Raw genomic sequence first — 17903 nt, forward strand, 5'->3', positions numbered from 1 at the left:
AAAGTGAGCAAGTGTGCAAATTTACAATGTCTTCGGCTGGGGTACTTGCACTTTGAATAGGTATATGAAATAGAAGAATAGTTGATAATCACAGCTAATGTATGCAGCAAGTAGTTGTGTGTATGTGTGGATGATGTGTTGATTGAGTGGAAGATGAAAAAGGTGAAAAATAAGAAAGGTTGGAGACATGCATACTACCCACTGCCTTGTCTGTGAAGAGAATCTTTGGATTTCCAGCTCATTACACAGATAGGGTGTTGAATTCCGCAGTGGGAGCAAGAGAAACGAGTAGCACATCTAAGGAAGCAAGCTAGTGCATAAAGTACACATAGTGTGCGGTAGTAAGGACGGAAGTGTGGAAATTACCCACTGCTATTGGTGGGTAGTAGTTACGAAGAAGGCTGAATAAAGGGCCTTGACTTTGATTTGAATAAAAGAAGAATAATTGATAAGCCCAGCCAAGAAAGGCAGTAAGTAGGTGTGTGTATTTGTGGAAGATGTGTTGATTGAGCGGAAAATGAATAAGGTGAAAAATAAGAGAAGCTGCAGAGATGCAAACTTTCCATTTCTTTGTAAAGGAAGTGGGTGTTTAGTTTTCCAGTGCATATATATATTCACTGAAAAAAACTTAGGTTTTAGGTATCTTTTAGTTAGGAATTAGTATTTAAAAACCTTGGAAATTCACTGAAAAAAACATAGGTTTTAGACTCGTTATAGTTAGGAATTAGCATTTAAAAAACCTTAGAAATTCACTGAAAAAACCATAAGTTTCACACTAGTTATAGTTAGGAATTAGCATTTTAAAAACCTTTGAAATCCCTCTCTCGCATCAACGATATCATTATGAGAGGATGCTGTGCTATTCTTATCTAAACCCGGCTTTTTACTAAATGGACACTGAATGGAGTTGGATCGTGGTTTTAGTCGGATTATAGTAGCCAAGTTCTTCCAGGGGCGTCTACACCGGATCGGAGTGGCCTTGGCCTGGGCTAAGGTCAGGGCTGTAAAGCTATTCACTAGCCGGAGTATGGCGCCAAAGATGCCTCCTCGAGAGAAGGGGAGCGAGAGAAGTAAGAAGGCGCCAGAGCCTGTTGCTGTTAGAGCAGGATCGACAGTAACTATGAAAGTGGACACCCCCGCTGGGAAAGGCACCGGAGCGATAAGAAAGACACTTCCCCCTCCTATGATTGACAAAGCCGGGGCGAAAAAAGGAGAGATGCGGGGGAAGCTGAATACAGGAGCTAAAAGCGCGAGTGGGCAAACAGCGGAGGAGAGCAGTAAAAATCGGGAGACAGTCTTCAGGCATCCTACCTTGGTCCAAGTGCTGGCTGCGAGGAATGCAGATCAGCTCCCGCAGAAGAACTCAACCGAAGCAGCGGCTCTGCCCGGCAACGTCCTTGAGGACGCAATGGACGCTGCAGGCATGAGAGACGCGGAGCTGCTGGTTGCTAAGCAATGACTGACCCCGGCAGTGAACGCTGAGCAAAGCATCACCCTTGTGGCTCACGCAGAAGGATGTTTACAAGACAGAGGTGAGAGCCTGGAAGGGGTCGTAGAGGATAGTACAGGGGGCCCTAACCAGGTCAGAGAAACTGGGGATACAACAGCTGATATGCTCGGGGCACTGTTAGGCGTTGAGAAGGAAATGAACGAACTAAAACAGCGGGACAGTACTTGGGGGAGCAGAGTCAGCCTTGAGGCTAATATAAACATCCAAAATACGCAAACTATGGGTGGAGGAGACAGTGCCTCTGTGGAACCTGAATTTTATTCAGTAAATGAGGACTCTGAATCACCAGTCTCTACAGAGATTAGCTCCGAGGAGGAAGATGAGGATCTGTCTGGAACAGACTATACCACCTCAAGAAAAGAATCTACAATGAGGAGGAAACGCGGGAAGTTAAGGAGTCAGGCATCTGGTTTTCCCGAACGCACGGAGAAACGACTGATATGGGACTACTCTGCAACATCGCAGGTCTACCAGGAGGACGATAATCTTAACGATAAAGATAATGCCAGACCAGCATTGAGCGGTGAGGGAGCTACAGGTGGCTCGCCCCTTAAGCAGGACTCTTCTGAAAATTTACTTAGCATCCTCAAACAGATGCAAGGGGAGGCCAGGGCAGAATCTCGAAGAGCAAGACAGGCCACAAAGAAAATACAGAACACTTTGAGGAAAGTTAACAAGCTGTACGAAGGCATAGCAGACAGAGTAACAGAGGTGGAGGAACGTACTGGAAGACTGGAAGACGACGTTGGAAGCTGGCAGACATTTAAATCAGAACAGGAGAAGCTAACGGTGGACATGTCCTGGAAAATGGAGGATTTTGAAAACAGGCAGAGGAGGAATAACGTCAGGCTACTGGGTGTGGCAGAAGGGACAGAAGGGCAGGACGTCAGGCAATTTGTGGGGGCTTTCCCTGAATCCCAGTGGCAGTGGGATAGGGAGATACAGAGGGCACACAGGTTCCCATTCACAGTGAAGAAAACCCATGGCCCGGGTGACGTAGGAGGGGATGGGGGTACTGGGCAGAGAAACCTCCCAAGAGCCATCCTAATAAATGTAGGAAATTTTCTGCTCAGAGAAGAGATCATCAGTAAGGCCAGACCTGATAATAGGAGGACTTTTGAAGGCGTAACCTTCTTCGCCAGGCCTGATTTTTGTCATGCCACTATAGAGAGGAGATGGAGGCTATGGCAGATGATCTCCCCCTTTCAGGCCCTAGGGGTGGAGGCATACCTCTTGTTTCCAGCTAGACTTAAGGTGATTGTGAGGGGTAAACCTTGGATGTTCACATCTGAAATTAAAGCACAACTATTTCTGGAAGAGATGAAAAAGAAGAAGGAAGGCTAGCTCTGGGGTTTATACTAATCATTGTTAGTAGACCACTGGTGGATGGCCAAGGGTGAAGAGCAGTATAGCATACAAAGAATGTTTAAGCGAGAGAGGGACGCGACTAGCGCAACCTAAGGCGGGCACACATAGGTCCTTTGACCTATTTGCCTGTAGAAAGGGGGGGGAGGGGGAGGGGGTGGGGTGGGGTGGGGAGTCAAGGGGTGGGCACAGGGGACGGGGGAGGGGAAAAAAACAGTAACTACAATTTTTGTTTCAATATATGATTTAACACATTGTCATCAGATTAGATTATATGAGATTTTTATATACTGGTTGATGAGTTCAAAAAGAATTGGTCTTAGTAGGTACATTCTTCTACTTCTCTGCAATGGTGTGTAAAATAGCAACGATTAATGTTTGTGGTCACAATGATATGAATAAGAGGATGAAAGTGGCAGCATACTTAAAAACCCTGCGTGTTGATTTAATTTGTCTGCAAGAGACGCATATAGAAGGGAGTAAGAATTATCTTTTGGAGCAATTAGGATTTAAAGTTCTTGCAAGTACTAAACAGGGTACCAGGACTAGAGGGGTAGCAATTTTGGGAAAAGGCAGGGACATGATTATTGGGAGAAAGAAGGAATATAAATGGGGTAGATGGGTGATCGTGGAAATTAAATTTATGGGACAGACAATAACTATGGTTTCAGTTTATGGATCCACAGAAGATGACCCAGAGGTATTCCAATATTTAGATATTGAGTTGGCTCAGTGGCCCGAGCCTATAGTGTGCTGTGGGGACTTTAATATACACGATCCAGAGAGTTCTTTTACACATTCCGGGGGGTCATATCGGGGAAGGAAGAAGAAGGTATATAAAGCCCTAGCTGCTATGGTGTCTCACAATGCTTTGGCTGATCCATGGATAAAGCTACACCCACATCTGGATGGGAGCACCTTTTACTCCGCACCACATAAAGTAATGGGCAGACTGGATTACTTTTTAATTTCTACTACCCTACTTCCTGGTCTGAATATAGAAAGACTCCCACGGGTTATATCGGACCATAGTCCGCTGATTTGCACGCTTAAAATTACTCAAATACAAAGAACACCCTCGCAATGGTCCTTCGAGAGAGCTTTACTAAAAGATTCTACCTATAGGGAGCATATGGTTCTATGGATACAATTCTTCTGGGAGGTTAATAGAGGGACAGCACCCCCAGGGGTGGTTTGGGACACGTTTAAGGCTGGAGTAAGGGGAGAAACTATGAGTTATGTTTTGGCAAGACAGAAGAGGGAAAGTGATAAGAGAAAACAAATAGAAAAAGAGTTACTAAGAGAGGAAGATAGCTTGAGTAGGGCTATTGTACAGAAGCTTCCACTGGAAGAACATTTATTTAAAATCATAGCATTGAAAGCTGAAGCTGTTGAAGGTTTGGCCAGGAAAGCGGCAGATAATTATTTTACGAAAAGGGAAACAACATACGAATATAGTGAGAGAATAGGGCAAGTATTAGCAATTAGAACTAGGCAGAAAACAGCAGCAGCAACAATAAAGGAGATAAGGGATGAACAGGGGAATGCGGTAATAGATCCTAATTCAATAAGGGAAGTTTTTAGAAGATTCTATTTAGATCTATATAGCCCGGAGGACATAGCAAGACCGGCAAATATTGAAAATTATCTCACGAATATTCTACCTCCAATTTTGCTCGAAGAAGATCGACAGATTATGGAGGGCCCTTTCCTCCTGGAAGAACTAGAGTCTGCCATCGGAAGCTTACCAGTAGGTAAAGCAGCAGGACCAGACCTAATACCAATTGAATTTTACCAAATATTTAGGGAGGTGTTACTTGCAGATATGTTTTACACATTGACGCAAGCACAACTAGGGGTATCTATTCCGGAATCCTGGGGCGGCGCTAATATTATCGTTATTTTAAAAAAAGGTAAACCACCAGAAGTACCAGGGTCCTATAGACCCATAACACTGATGAATTCAAACGTAAAAATATACTCAAAAATACTGGCAAAAAGATTGGCAAAAAATATTGAACAACTTGTAACCTCTACTCAACACGGGTTTATACCTGGGAAAGGGACAACCCAACACGTCAGGACTGTAATTATCATCCTCGATGCCGCAGATGTCTTAGGAGACCCTGTCGCAGCGCTTTTTCTGGACGCGGAGAAGGCGTTTGACAGGGTCTCTTGGGATTATCTGTGGTACGTTATGAAGTGGTGCGGGATAGGGGATAGGTTTATAAAAGCTATACAGGCCTTATAGATCACCCCCACTGCTAAAATTAGGGTTAATGGAGGGCTCTCAGATTCAGTTAGTATTGCTAGAGGGACCAGGCAAGGGTGTCCTTCCTCGCCCTTACTGTTTGCGCTATATTTAGAGCCGTTAATACGGCGATTTGAATCTAATGTGGATATACAACCAATAAAAGTAAATAACTGTATAGTGAAGACATTAGCATACGCGGATGACGTTGCAATTTTAACATCAAATCCTACCTTAGCGATAAAAGAAGTAGAAGCAGAGGCCCTCATGTTTGGGCAGATATCCGGGTACAGTTTGAACAGAGCCAAAACGCAAATTATAAAGAATGCGTATACTAGGTGCGAGGATAATAGAGTGGTTAGCTCGGCAGTATACTTGGGGGTTACACTATCTGCGGATTTGAGAGTAATAGTTGAGAGTAATATGGCTCCTTTAATTTGAAAGGTAAAGAATGACTTAGAGAGAATGAATAATCTTCATTTCTCCCTGATGGGATGCTTTAATGTAATTAAAATGCTAATATTGCCCAAATTTCTCTATTTTTTTAGAACTATTCCTTTGGTGTTTGATGTTAAATGGTTTAATTTGTTAGAGAATGTATTGAACAGATTTATTTGGGCGCATGGGAAGACCCGGCGTGCGTATCGGTACATGACCCTTCCAAGAGAGAGAGGGGGTGGGGGCCCCTGACTTCAGACTGTACCAAATGGCAACAGCATTACAGTATATGCAGGGGCTAATCGGGGGTGGCGGACTCGATGAAAGAGTTACTATCATGTCCACGGAGGTGTACTCTGCAGTGCTAGGGACCGAGACAGAAAATAGTTTTTTAAACTGTGTAGAATTTGGGTACTACAAAAGGACTAGATTTAAGACCGTGGAAGCAGCAGTTAAGGTGTGGAACGCTTTCTTAAAAAAGGCGCACCTAGGAAGATATAACAGGTATATCAGGCTGTATAAGAACAAATCTTTCCTGGTGGAAGTCTTTGCTGACTTAATAATGGCTGGTTGGGCGCTAAAAGGGATAATACAGATCGGGGATTTAATGGAGGAAGAGGGGATTGTTCAATTTGAAGTATTAACCCGAAAATATGGTGTTGCAAGTAGGGATTTTTTAAAATTGCTACAGATAAGGAGTTTTCTCAGCAACAAGCAGGGGGGGCAGCAGGCTTTAGTCGAAATGAAATACTGGAGAAAATAGTCTTAGGAGGGGATTGTACGATAAGATCTTTTTATGCAAGTCTTGCAAAAGGGAAGGTGGATGACTTGGATAAACATAGTAGCAAATGGGTTGAAAAACTGGGGGGAGAAATGGAAAATTTTGTGGAATCACTTGATCTGGTGCGTACCATCTTATGCTCGGGTCCCCTCCAATCTCAACATTATAAAACTTTGTTTTCACTGTATCACACACCGGCTAGAATAGCTAAATGGGGAGGTTCGACTGGTACCACCTGTCCTCGCTGCAATGCTGTAGACGCAGATATTGTCCATATGTTTGCCACCTGCCCCCAGCTACACACTTTGATTAAAAACATAGAAGAATTTATGGGTAATTCTTTAAGAATACGAGTTCAACTGACACCGCTGTTAATATTACTGGGAAGGGATATGGGGGAAGATTATACTTATAAAGAATTTATGTTTATTGCCACAGCAGTATTAAGACTGTCATTAGCAAGAGCATGGCTGGATAAAACCCCTCCAGTAATGCAAACTTGGCTTTCTAATTTATTAGGTATGTATAATTTGGAAAAGGCAATATACTCACGCAGGGGGAAAAGGGGAAGAAAGTTAGGTTTAAAAATTTGGGAGCCAATTGCGAAATGGAAAGAGACCATGGAACTATAGTTATCTATGAGTTTTGAATATGGTTTGGGAAATATAGATATTTGTAAATCACAAGTCCAGGTGGATATTGAGTAATGGAAAGTAAAAAAAAAATTATTTTCTTTCTTTCTTTTTTTGTACTATTCCTTTGTAATGTATAATAGGAGAGGTTCATTAAACCAGATGTGGTTAAGTATTAATTTAAAATTATCAATCGACAAATCTATAATGTATGTATTATATATGTGATACAATGTGTAATGAAATAAAAATAAAAAATATAAAAATAAAAAAAAATGAAATTCACTGAATAAACCATAGGTTTCAGGCACGTTATAGTTAGGAATTAGCATTAAAAAAACCTTAGAAATTCACTGAAAAAACCATAGGTTTCACACATGTTATAGTTAGCTGGGCATTTCACTCATACAAAACCTTTGAAATTCCCCCGTTATAGTTAGTTCAGCTAACTATAACTCGCGTGCCCGCAATGCACTGCTGATGACGTCACATATTACATCACTCATGACATGGTCAGTGACATCACTCATGACATCTCAAATGACATCACTGATGACATCATCCTTGTGAAAGAGTGGCAGACCTCCTCTCACCCTATTATAACCTTTGATACACACATTCAAAAATAGAAACTATGGGCCAGATGTAGGTAGGCTTTTACCGGGTGGTAACGGCCGAATTCGGCCGTTACCACCCGGTAAAAGCAATTTGACATGTAGGTCCTTGTAATTTACAGACTTGGTAAATTTACCGAGTATGTAAAATACCGAGTCGGTATCATTACTGATTCCGGACAATTGGTATGTAGGTGGGACTCTTCTGAGTCCCACAAGCAGTACCACATCGGTATTTTACCATCAAATACTACTTGATGGTAAAATACCGTTTCTGGTGTGCATGCACATGTGTGCATGCACGCCTATGCCATATGACAGGCAGACCTGCCCTTAGGGCAGGTATGCCTGCCACATGGCACCCGAGCCTCTTTTGGGGGTGCCAGAGGGTGTCAAAGTGACACCCCCTGCACCCTTGTGACATTCGGTATTTTCCGATGTGGTAAATACCGACCGGTATATGCCCAATCAATCCTATGGGCTTCAAAGCCCATAGGAATGCATGGGCATTAACTGGTCGGTATTTACCACATCGGAAATTACCGACTGTTTCCGATTCGGTAATTGCACATCTGCAATTACCTACATCTCGGTATTTTTATTTTCCGACCTCTTAAATACCGAGTCGGTATGACTCGGTATTTAAGAGGTCGGTAAATAAAAATTACCTACATCTGGCCCTATATATTTTGTACCAATACCAGTTACAACAACCTATTAGGTAATTCCAACATCCACATACACATCTACTCATTCACCAACAGTTCTATATAGTCACTCATACATGTACTCCCCAATCCAACCTGGCAGCCTGCATGGAGGATGTCAGGAGATGGATGACAGCATCCTCACTAAAACTCAACAGCGACAAAACCGAGATCATGCTCCTCGGCCCCCCCACTCCCACCCCCATCGACCAACTATGGCCCTCCAGTTTAGGCCCGCCCCCAACCCCGAAGGAGGTCATCAAAAGTCTGGGAGTTTGGCTGGACAAAACCCTCACTTTTAACACTCTGGCAACGAAAACAGCAGCAACCTGCTTAGGGATCATCCGGATGCTGAGAAAGATCCTTCCAATCCTGCCCTTCGAAGCCAAGCAGGGTGTCATTCAGGGCCTCATCCAGTCCCGACTTGACTTTAACAACGCCCTTTACTTGGGAGCCCCTGAATACGTGCTGCAGAAACTCCAGCGTACTCAGAATTGCGCAGCTCGTACGTTACGTCAGATCCCCCGCAGAGAATCAGCTAAAGCAGGGATCAGGTCACTCCACTGGCTCCCTGTCAGGGAAAGAATAAAATTCAAAACCCTGTGCATATCGCATCAAGCCTTCCACAGAGCTAGCCCTGAGATCAACCACACACTTCTCACCCCTACTGCCCCGGCAAGCTACTCCGATCTACGAACGCATTCCTTGTTGCAGTTCCCAGAATTAAAAGGTCCAGAGCAGGAGGCAGGACCTTCACGCTCAATGCCGCTAAACTATGGAACTCCCTTCCCCTTCCCCTAAGGTCCAACCCCACCCTCTCATCCTTCCGTAAAGAGTTAAAAACATTCCTTTTCAGAAATTAAATACTCCCCCCCTGGCTCTCTCCCCCCGTCCCTCAGAGTACTTTTCCCTCTACCTAGCGCTTGGACGCCCTCGGGCAGCAGTCGCGCTCTACAAAACCCCTTTCATTCATTCATTCATACTCACTCATCATATGTACTCATACACCTCATCCTGTTACACACCGATACTCATCCATAGAGTTACTCACACACATACTCACACATGCAAGTAAACTATCAAACATCCATTTATTTGCATATACAGCTATACACACACACCACTACACTTACCTTTACAGAAATGTACACATACTTACTCTCTTAAACAATCAGTTATAGAAACACATACTTATTTATACAGGAACTTTTCCAATCTGTCACTGTCATATATCCTTACTTATATACATTAAAACTCACATAAACTAGTTTAAAACATATGTACTTACTCATAAAGACACTATTGAGGCAGTCATTCACTCACTAACACACCCATACACACATTCATCCACCCGTACAGTCCTGCACACATGCTGTCTTCAAAACACATACAAACAGTGAGTCAGTCATTCATGCCTCTGCCCTAAGTAATACCCCCCACCAAACTATACAGACACTCATTCTGATACTCAAAAAAACCAACTAATAACCCATATAGACACTTGTGTAGCTACTCACCAACCCATGCAGCCACTTATACACAAAGTGAGACACTGATACAGATATTTACATATTTAAACATTACTCCCTAATACATGTATTCACTAAGATACACTTAATAAGTCTGTTATACAATGAAATTTACAAAAAAAACATCCATTTAGACACTTATTTACCCATTTATTCTTCCATCGACCTTTAGATATACATATATAAAAATATTTATTTTTCAGAAAGACACACATTCACTGGATGATGCCATCAGTGATGTCATCAGTGATGTCATTTGAGATGTTATGATTGATGTCACTGACCATGTCATGAGTGATGTAATATGTGACGTCATCAGCAGTGCATTGCGGGCGCGCGAGTTATAGTTAGCTGAACTAACTATAACGGGGGAATTTCAAAGGATTTGTATGAATGAAATGCCCAGCTAACTATAACATGTGTGAAACCTATGTTTTTTTCAGTGAATATATTCAATGAAAGATCCGGTACAGGCCTAACACTACAGATTGATTTAGTGTTCTTTTAAGAACAAAATCCATTTCCCTACCTTCCTCCCTGAGTCTGCCTAAGCCTAATTCTCCAAATGGTACTGATTGGATCCAATGGCCCCCCGGCTCTGCCTGGAGGTACAGAGCAACTTCAATAAAGTTTCATGTTTTGATAGTAATGTCCCCTGCAGGGTAAACAAGCATGTACCTCTGCACTGAGTGCCCAGGTGCATGTGAAACTGGTAGCCTGACCTTTATTTTAGCCCAGGCATCACGCTAATCTAACGTGTGTGCAGAGGTAGGCCTATCCCTGACAATGTGATGCCCAGGACTTGTTCTGTGACCTGTAGGGGTTGCATGAAGCATACCCTCATGTTAGGCAGTGGACTACTATCCTTGCCCCGCTATAAAACAAAGGGGTGGTGGCAGCTTACTGATCATTCTGAATTAATAGTGTGGCCAAAATTGTTTCTGTCTGTCTGTCAGTGGAAGCACTGTCTATTGACCCCTCTCATGTAAAGATCTGCTGATATGTGAGACCCAGAACCTTGTGTTGACATTCTACGTGGATGTGTGTGTGTGTAGGATTATGTGTTGTGTGAGTCTGAGTATTCGCCAGTGGGATCCAGTTTGGGAGCTCCTGGTTTAAAATGGTCCAAGATGAAGAGTGAGGATTGCTTCCCCAGACAGTGAAAGTTTATTGGCTGAATTCCTGTGGGTGAAGGGTGAAGATCCAAAAAGTGAAGTGAGGAGGATGGAGATGACCCTGCATTTAGATATTCCATGAGGGCCTTGTTAGCAAAGAGATTCTGATTAGTTCCACCTTAAGACTACCCTTTGGTGGATGGTAGGGGTGAGAGCTGGATGCCATTTCTATTGTTCAACGAGGACATTTCTAGGACGGGCCTTTACTTTTATCTGTCTTTGGCAACTACAGCAAGGAGGCTGATGACAACCATAAAAGTGGAATCTAATCCATCCCATTTTGTTCCAGTTCCATGATCTTTATGATCAAATAAGGGAGTGATCCACACACTGCTCAAAAGATTGGTGTGTGACCAGGGCAGCCAGTCTCAGGGATGTGAGGGCACTTTACCTCAAAATTAAATCAAGTGAAACCACTTGGCCTCAGCGCACTGTTGCATTTTTTTGGGTGGAAAAGCAACAGTGCGCTGAGGCCAAGTGGTTTCACTTGATTTAATTTAGAGTTTGTATCAACACAATAGGGACATTGTGTACGCCTAGGCAGCACGCTTTGATATAAATTGTATAGAAGGTAGATAAACCCTTACAAAGAAAGGTGTGCCCCCCTCCCATTAAACCAATGGCACTTTACCTCAAACCTACATGTTCAGCTGTAGAAGCTGTGGGTCTGTCTAGTGCCTAGAAGGCTACCTGGGTCTGCACAAGGAGAGACTGTACAGAAGGCGTAGCCCAGCCAGTTCCTGGTGTGAGAAACAACAAGAGTAAGCAGGCTACCTAGAGAACACAGCCAGGAGTCACCCATGTCATGAGGAGGTCTCCTGGTCTCTCTGTGTGGTCCCAGGGGTGAAATGTACAAAGACCTTAACAGTCAATCGTTTCAACTGGCAACTGCTGTGGGCCCACTAGTTGGTGAGCTGATGCCGGAGAAGAAGAGCAGCTGAAGTAGAGCCTGATCTACCTGGGTGGCTGCAACAGCCGAAGGCAAATTACAGCTTACAAATTGGTCCAGAGGCTGAAGCAGTCTTGCAAGGGTTCACATCTGCACTCAGCAGGAAGGGCATCAGCTGCTGAAAACGTTTCACTGCAGAAGGCCAGCCATGCCGCTTTTGTTCAGTGATTTCTGTTCTGAAGGGTAGCCACCACTGAGGACCCCACAGTGACAAGCTGTTGATGCAATGTGCGGAGATGCTAACTATGCCTGCTTCACCATGCGATCTGCAACACCATCCAGCAGGAAAAGCGGGTCTCCGCCCACAAGCGATAAGAGGAAATGCACGTGCGCTGAGTAATCTGATGTGATGATTTGAGAATTTGCTCGAGCCAATATGTGGGGTGAGAGCTATTGCAATGAGTTGCACATCTATCTACCTCCCTCTGTAAAACTGTCGGACAACATAAACGTCAGGATTGTACCAAACTGATTCCGTGCACACCCTCAGGATATGTTGACCTGTGTTTGTGCTAGCACAGTGTATCATCTGTACCCCAAACCTTACAGGGCAACAAATATGTGTGCAACCTTAGAACATGACAACCCTAATCCCCATGGGAAGATCTAGAACCTTTTGATTTGGACTCTCATGCATACCCAAGGATGTACACAAGAAATACTCAGCAAGGCTCTTCAGTATTTATTAAAGCACTGTGATTCTTTCATAAAATACATGCGCTGCGAAAATTAGTAAAATGAAATAGATTAGCATAATTAGCATCACAAGAACAGTGCAAAGAATGTAAATGTCCACCATTGTACTAAGACAGTGATTATTTGCAGGCATATAAGTACTGGCTACAGGTGTAGTTTTGCCTAGGGTGGGTGATCTGCCAATCCCTGCCAGGGTGGACTAACTCCCCATTACGTGTGGGTAAGTGTCATCAGGCTGCCCGTTTTGGGATAGAGCTGGACATCTCTTGTGCTGCTATGCAGGAATCAGATGAGCTGGAATTCTGGCATGTAGTGACCCCGCAGTGTCAGCTGAGTGCTCCTCTGCCTAAACAAGGAAGTGGTTGTTTATTTAGAATAACAACACCCGGGTGGCCATGTTGCAACCCCTGTCAGGCCGCAGTTGTTTATTCTAGTTGGATAGCATTGTTGCCTTACGGACAATGAGATATATATATATATCTTTTGCACAGTATACTAAATGTTTAAGGTGTTGTGATAATATACCCAAAATTCTGAGAATGTTATGCTGCATTGCCAAGTGCAAATCAATGTCAAATGTCATTGTGTGTGAAAGAGAAGGCAACTTAAGAAATGTGGACAGATAAATGATGGCATTTTTTACCAGGCCTATTAGGACCACATGACAGTATCCCCAAATTGTCGAAAGTAAGTATCTCAAACCCGAGGATGTTTTCTCTGATGCTAATGGCACAGACTTGGTAGCCAATGGGGATGACATGGAGAACCCGATTACCTAATCTGAGGTAGAAATCAATGACAAGTAGACCATCATAGATGGAGGTCTGAGAGAGAAGCAAGGTGCTGGGGTTCTCTGGGGTAATAATTTGATTGGTCCTGGATTTAGGACCAGGATCAGAGTCCACATGACTTAAACCATATCAGTTGTGCTGATCAGAGCACAGATTGCATGTCAATCTCAGGAACCATCCCAGAGTTGCAAGGCCCAGAGGAGAGTAGTGAGCGGATCAGTTCAGAATTTGAGAAGAAAAAGAATGTAATGTATTTTGCCCTTCCTCCAGAGGAAGAGCAGGATTAGACACCTGAAGTGGGTCCAGGCTGGGTCACTGCCAGGCCTGTAGGGTTTGTTTGTGCTGAAGGACCTGCCCGGGATGAATTACACCTGACACAAACAGAGTGCCATACACTAGTGAGACTGTGGAAGAAATCCCAGTAACAGGTCAGCAAGGGTGCAATCGTATGGCATTATGTTGGCTTAGAGGATCGACTGCTTTAGAGTGAGCTAGGGAATCCTGAGTCGTAATTTCTTGTTCTCAGTGGCCCATGAACTTCCATTAGTAGGACCCTTAGGCATAAGTAAAACTTAATATTGTTTGGATTATTTGTTCTACAGGCCACAGATGCAAAGAGACAGCGAGATTCTTTAGAATCTGCTTCCCAATTGAGTAGTAAGTCAGGAAAACAAACCAATGCACTGTTAGTGCTTCTGCCAGCAGTATGTGTTCCATTTGAGCTATTGACATTATCGGTCTGTTTGACCCCTACCATGTATTCTGAGGTGTGGTACCTCTGAGGGGCTTGACTGAAATGGGTTTCCTAACACAGTGTTTTTTGACTAGGGCGTAAACCTTATCACCTCTTACATGAGAAGATAAGAGTATGCTGGTATGACCTACAACTTGCCTATGGCATGTTAACTGCTAACCATTGGGTTGGTGGAAAGGCTTAACAAGACCCTGCTAAAGAACTTATTCGGAGAAGTGTGATCTTCTCCTGCTATGCCTCTTATCAACCTACAGAGAATTCCACATATTTTGAGTGTCCAGTGACCCATTCACCATGATTTGAGAAGGTTGGTAAGAAATTTCTGAGTCACCTCAAAAGTATGTGGTGGACTTTATGATTGTGTAAAAAAACAATGGAGGGAGTGAAGAGGTATCAACAGCCGTGGACTCAGCCTCCTCCGTAAGTAAAGAAAAAGCACAGAGTCCGCTTCTTATGCAAAAAAGAAGAACCATACTATCCTTGCTAGAAAATTACTAAACCCATGAGAGACTGTTGGTGTCTTGCATGGGAAAACAGCTAGCGTTTTTAAAATAACCCTCTCCCACCAAAAGGTCCCTTGGTGGCATGCTTCATCATTGGGTTTATTTATTTATTTATTTATTTGAACGTTTTATAGAGTGCGAACAAGACCCTTGCGGGTATCAGAGCGCTTTACAGTAAAGAAGTGTATAGGCGTAACAAATAATAAAAATAAGCAGGACCGTAAGTATAGCATCAAAAGCAAGGGACATATCAAACATTTAAGGATAATCGGGACCAAAAGGGTGGCAGCAGAGATAGAAGGGAAAGTCAGGTAAGGTGCAAAACAGTACCGATTGGTTTTGATGGATGATGATAATACATTCATGGTAAAAACGACAACCTTAAGTGAAGCAAAGCTGTACATGTAAGATCCAAGCATTAAATAGGTGGGAAAGAAGAATGGATGGATGATGATAATACATTGATGGTAAAAACGACAACCTTAAGTGAAGCAACGCTGCACATGTAATATCCAAGCATTAAATAGGTAGGAAAGAAGATTGGTGTAGGGGTTCTCCACAGTCATGTGAGGCAATGTTTATGTAAATTTAGCCATAAGGATGCTTTTTACTTCCAGTTTGAAGGAAGAGGAGGAGGGGTTCAGTCTTTTTTCTGGTGGTAGGGCATTCCAGATCCTAGGTGCCATTCCTGAGAAGGAGCGATTATAGGTTTTTTTCTTTTTTCTTTTTGTGGTTTCAGAAGGAGGTTGTCTGCACTTCTTGTTGATCTTGACCCTCCAGATATTGTGAGTTTTTGTGTGAGATAGCTGGGCGCAGTGTGATGTAGGGCCCTGTGCGTTTTCAGGTGGATTCTGGCTTCAAATGGCAGCCAATTTAAAGATTTTAGATCCGGGGAGATGTGGGCCCTTTTTTTTGAGCCAGTGATTAGTCTCACTGCCGCATTGGTAGAGGAGCTGTAGTGGCCTTGGGGAGACCGCATAAAGAGACGCTTCCATAGTCCAGCCAAGGTAAAACAAGAGCCTGAACCGCTAACTTGAAGTCATTGGGAGGTAGGAAGGGCTTCAACTTCCTTAGAGTATCGATCTGAAAGTTTGCTCCCCTCGTTGCATTGCTAAAATGCTTCTGCATGTTGAGGTTACTATCCAAAGTTATACCGAGTGATTTCGCCGAGTCCACGATGGTTGGTTGAACATCAAGTGCTGTGAGGTGTTTTATCAAATTGTGCATAGTGGGGACTTTGGCGGGTGGGGCAATAAGGAGGAATTCAGTTTTTAAGGCATTCAGTTTGAGGTGATTCATTGCCAGCCATGATTTGGTGGTCTTAAGAGTATTGTTGAGTAAACTAATGTCATTCAAGGTGTTGATTTTGAGGTAGAGTTGAGTGTCATCTGCATACATGTGGAATTGCACGTTGGATGTTAGTAGCAGATCGATGAGTGGTTCCATGAAGAGGTTGAAGAGTGTGGGGAATAACGAGGAGCCTTGTGGGACACATAGCATAACAGGAACTGGTTTGAACAGTGTGTTGTTGACCTTGAATTTTTGTGTCCGGTTATGCAGAAAAGAGGTAAACCAGTCTAGCACTGGTCCTGAGAGACCCACTCTGTGTTTCAACAGATCTGTCAGGTGATCGTGTTTGACCGTGTTGAACCCTGAGGAAAGGTCTAATAGGATGAGGAGACATGCTTCGTTCTGATCGAGAAGTTGTAGTGCATCATCTATGATGTGTGTCATGGCTGATTCCGTGCTGTGATTTGCCCGGAAGCCGGATTGGTGTTTATTTAGGAGGTTGAAGTGGTCGATATGTTTTGTCAGTTGGTGATGAACACATTTTTCCAGAAGTTTGGCCAGGGCGGGAATATTGGAGATCGGGCGGTAGTTGTTGAGGTTCGTAGGGTCAGCTGTGGGTTTCTTAAGGATGGGAGACACTTGTCCTACCTTTAATGTGTCCGGGATGCATCCTTGTTGAAGTGAGCTGTTGATGATCTTGGTCCATATGGGTAGTATCAAAGGTGTAAGATCTTTGACCGCATTTGAGCGGATAGGGCCCGTGAGGTGATTGGAAGGCTTCAGGGCACTGAGAAATTTTCCTTTAGCTTCCTCAGAGTAGGAGTAAAAGTATGACCATGTTGCGTTGTTTCTCAAGGTAAACGTTGATGGGATTTGTTGAAAAGCGTTAGTGGGTAGGGGGGAGATTTGGTGAGGGGGCCAGAGTGAAAGATTAAGTCCTTGAGGAGATCTTTCTTGATGTTCTCCGTCTTTAGGTTAAAGGGGTTAGAAAAGTCATCACAAGATGGTTGTGGGTGAGTTAATTCAAGTGGCCTTTGCGGTTGGTCCTTAGATTGCGTTTTGATCAATTCAAAACATTTTTTGTGGCGATTTTTTGCCTGGTCAAGTTGTTGGCTAAAGAAGTCTGCTTTGGTGCGTTTGACCTTACGAAAATAAGCATTTCTCTTTCTTTTTAGCGTCAGGAGGAGATTGGCTTACGGTACTGATCTCCAGTTGCGTTCGGCAGTTCTGAGAGAACGTATGTCCTCGTTAAGGAGCCCGTTGAACCAGGGTTTAGAGTCTTTCGTGGAGACTCTCTTTAGTTGCAGGGGAGCAAATTCGTTAATTATCGAGGTCATGAAGTTTAGGTAGTGGTTGGTGAGGTCCGTTACGTTGGAAGTTCCAGCGGGGGGTAGAAGTAGCTTCTTGCTAGAGGCAGGTAAAAAGTTTGTGTTGAGCTTTTTCCAGTCCCTTTTCCATACCTTAGGTTTTGTAACTTGTGCAGATGCAGCTTGATTGTTTCATTGATGAAGAAGGTGATGATGTGATGGTCAGACCAGTCACAAGGGCGGATAGATTCCAGTTGGGTGGCCTCAGTCTTGGAAATTATTAAATCCAAGATTGCGCCCTTATTGTGAGTCGAACTGTTGCACAGTTGGAGGAGGTCTAAGGCGTTGAGGAAGTTTTTAAGGCTGTTGACTACCGTGTCGTTTCCATACCTTAGGTTTTGTAACTTGTGCAGATGCAGCTTGATTGTTTCATTGATGAAGAAGGTGATGATGTGATGGTCAGACCAGTCACAGGGGAGGATAGATTCCAGTTGGGTGGCCTCAGTCTTGGCAATTATTAAATCCAAGATTGCGCCCTTATTGTGAGTCGAACTGTTGCACAGTTGGATGAGATCTAAGGCGTTGAGGACGTTTTTAAGGCTGTTGACTAC

Source organism: Lissotriton helveticus, chromosome 8 (genome assembly GCF_964261635.1).
Source record: "Lissotriton helveticus chromosome 8, aLisHel1.1, whole genome shotgun sequence".
NCBI classification, from domain to species: domain Eukaryota; kingdom Metazoa; phylum Chordata; class Amphibia; order Caudata; family Salamandridae; genus Lissotriton; species Lissotriton helveticus.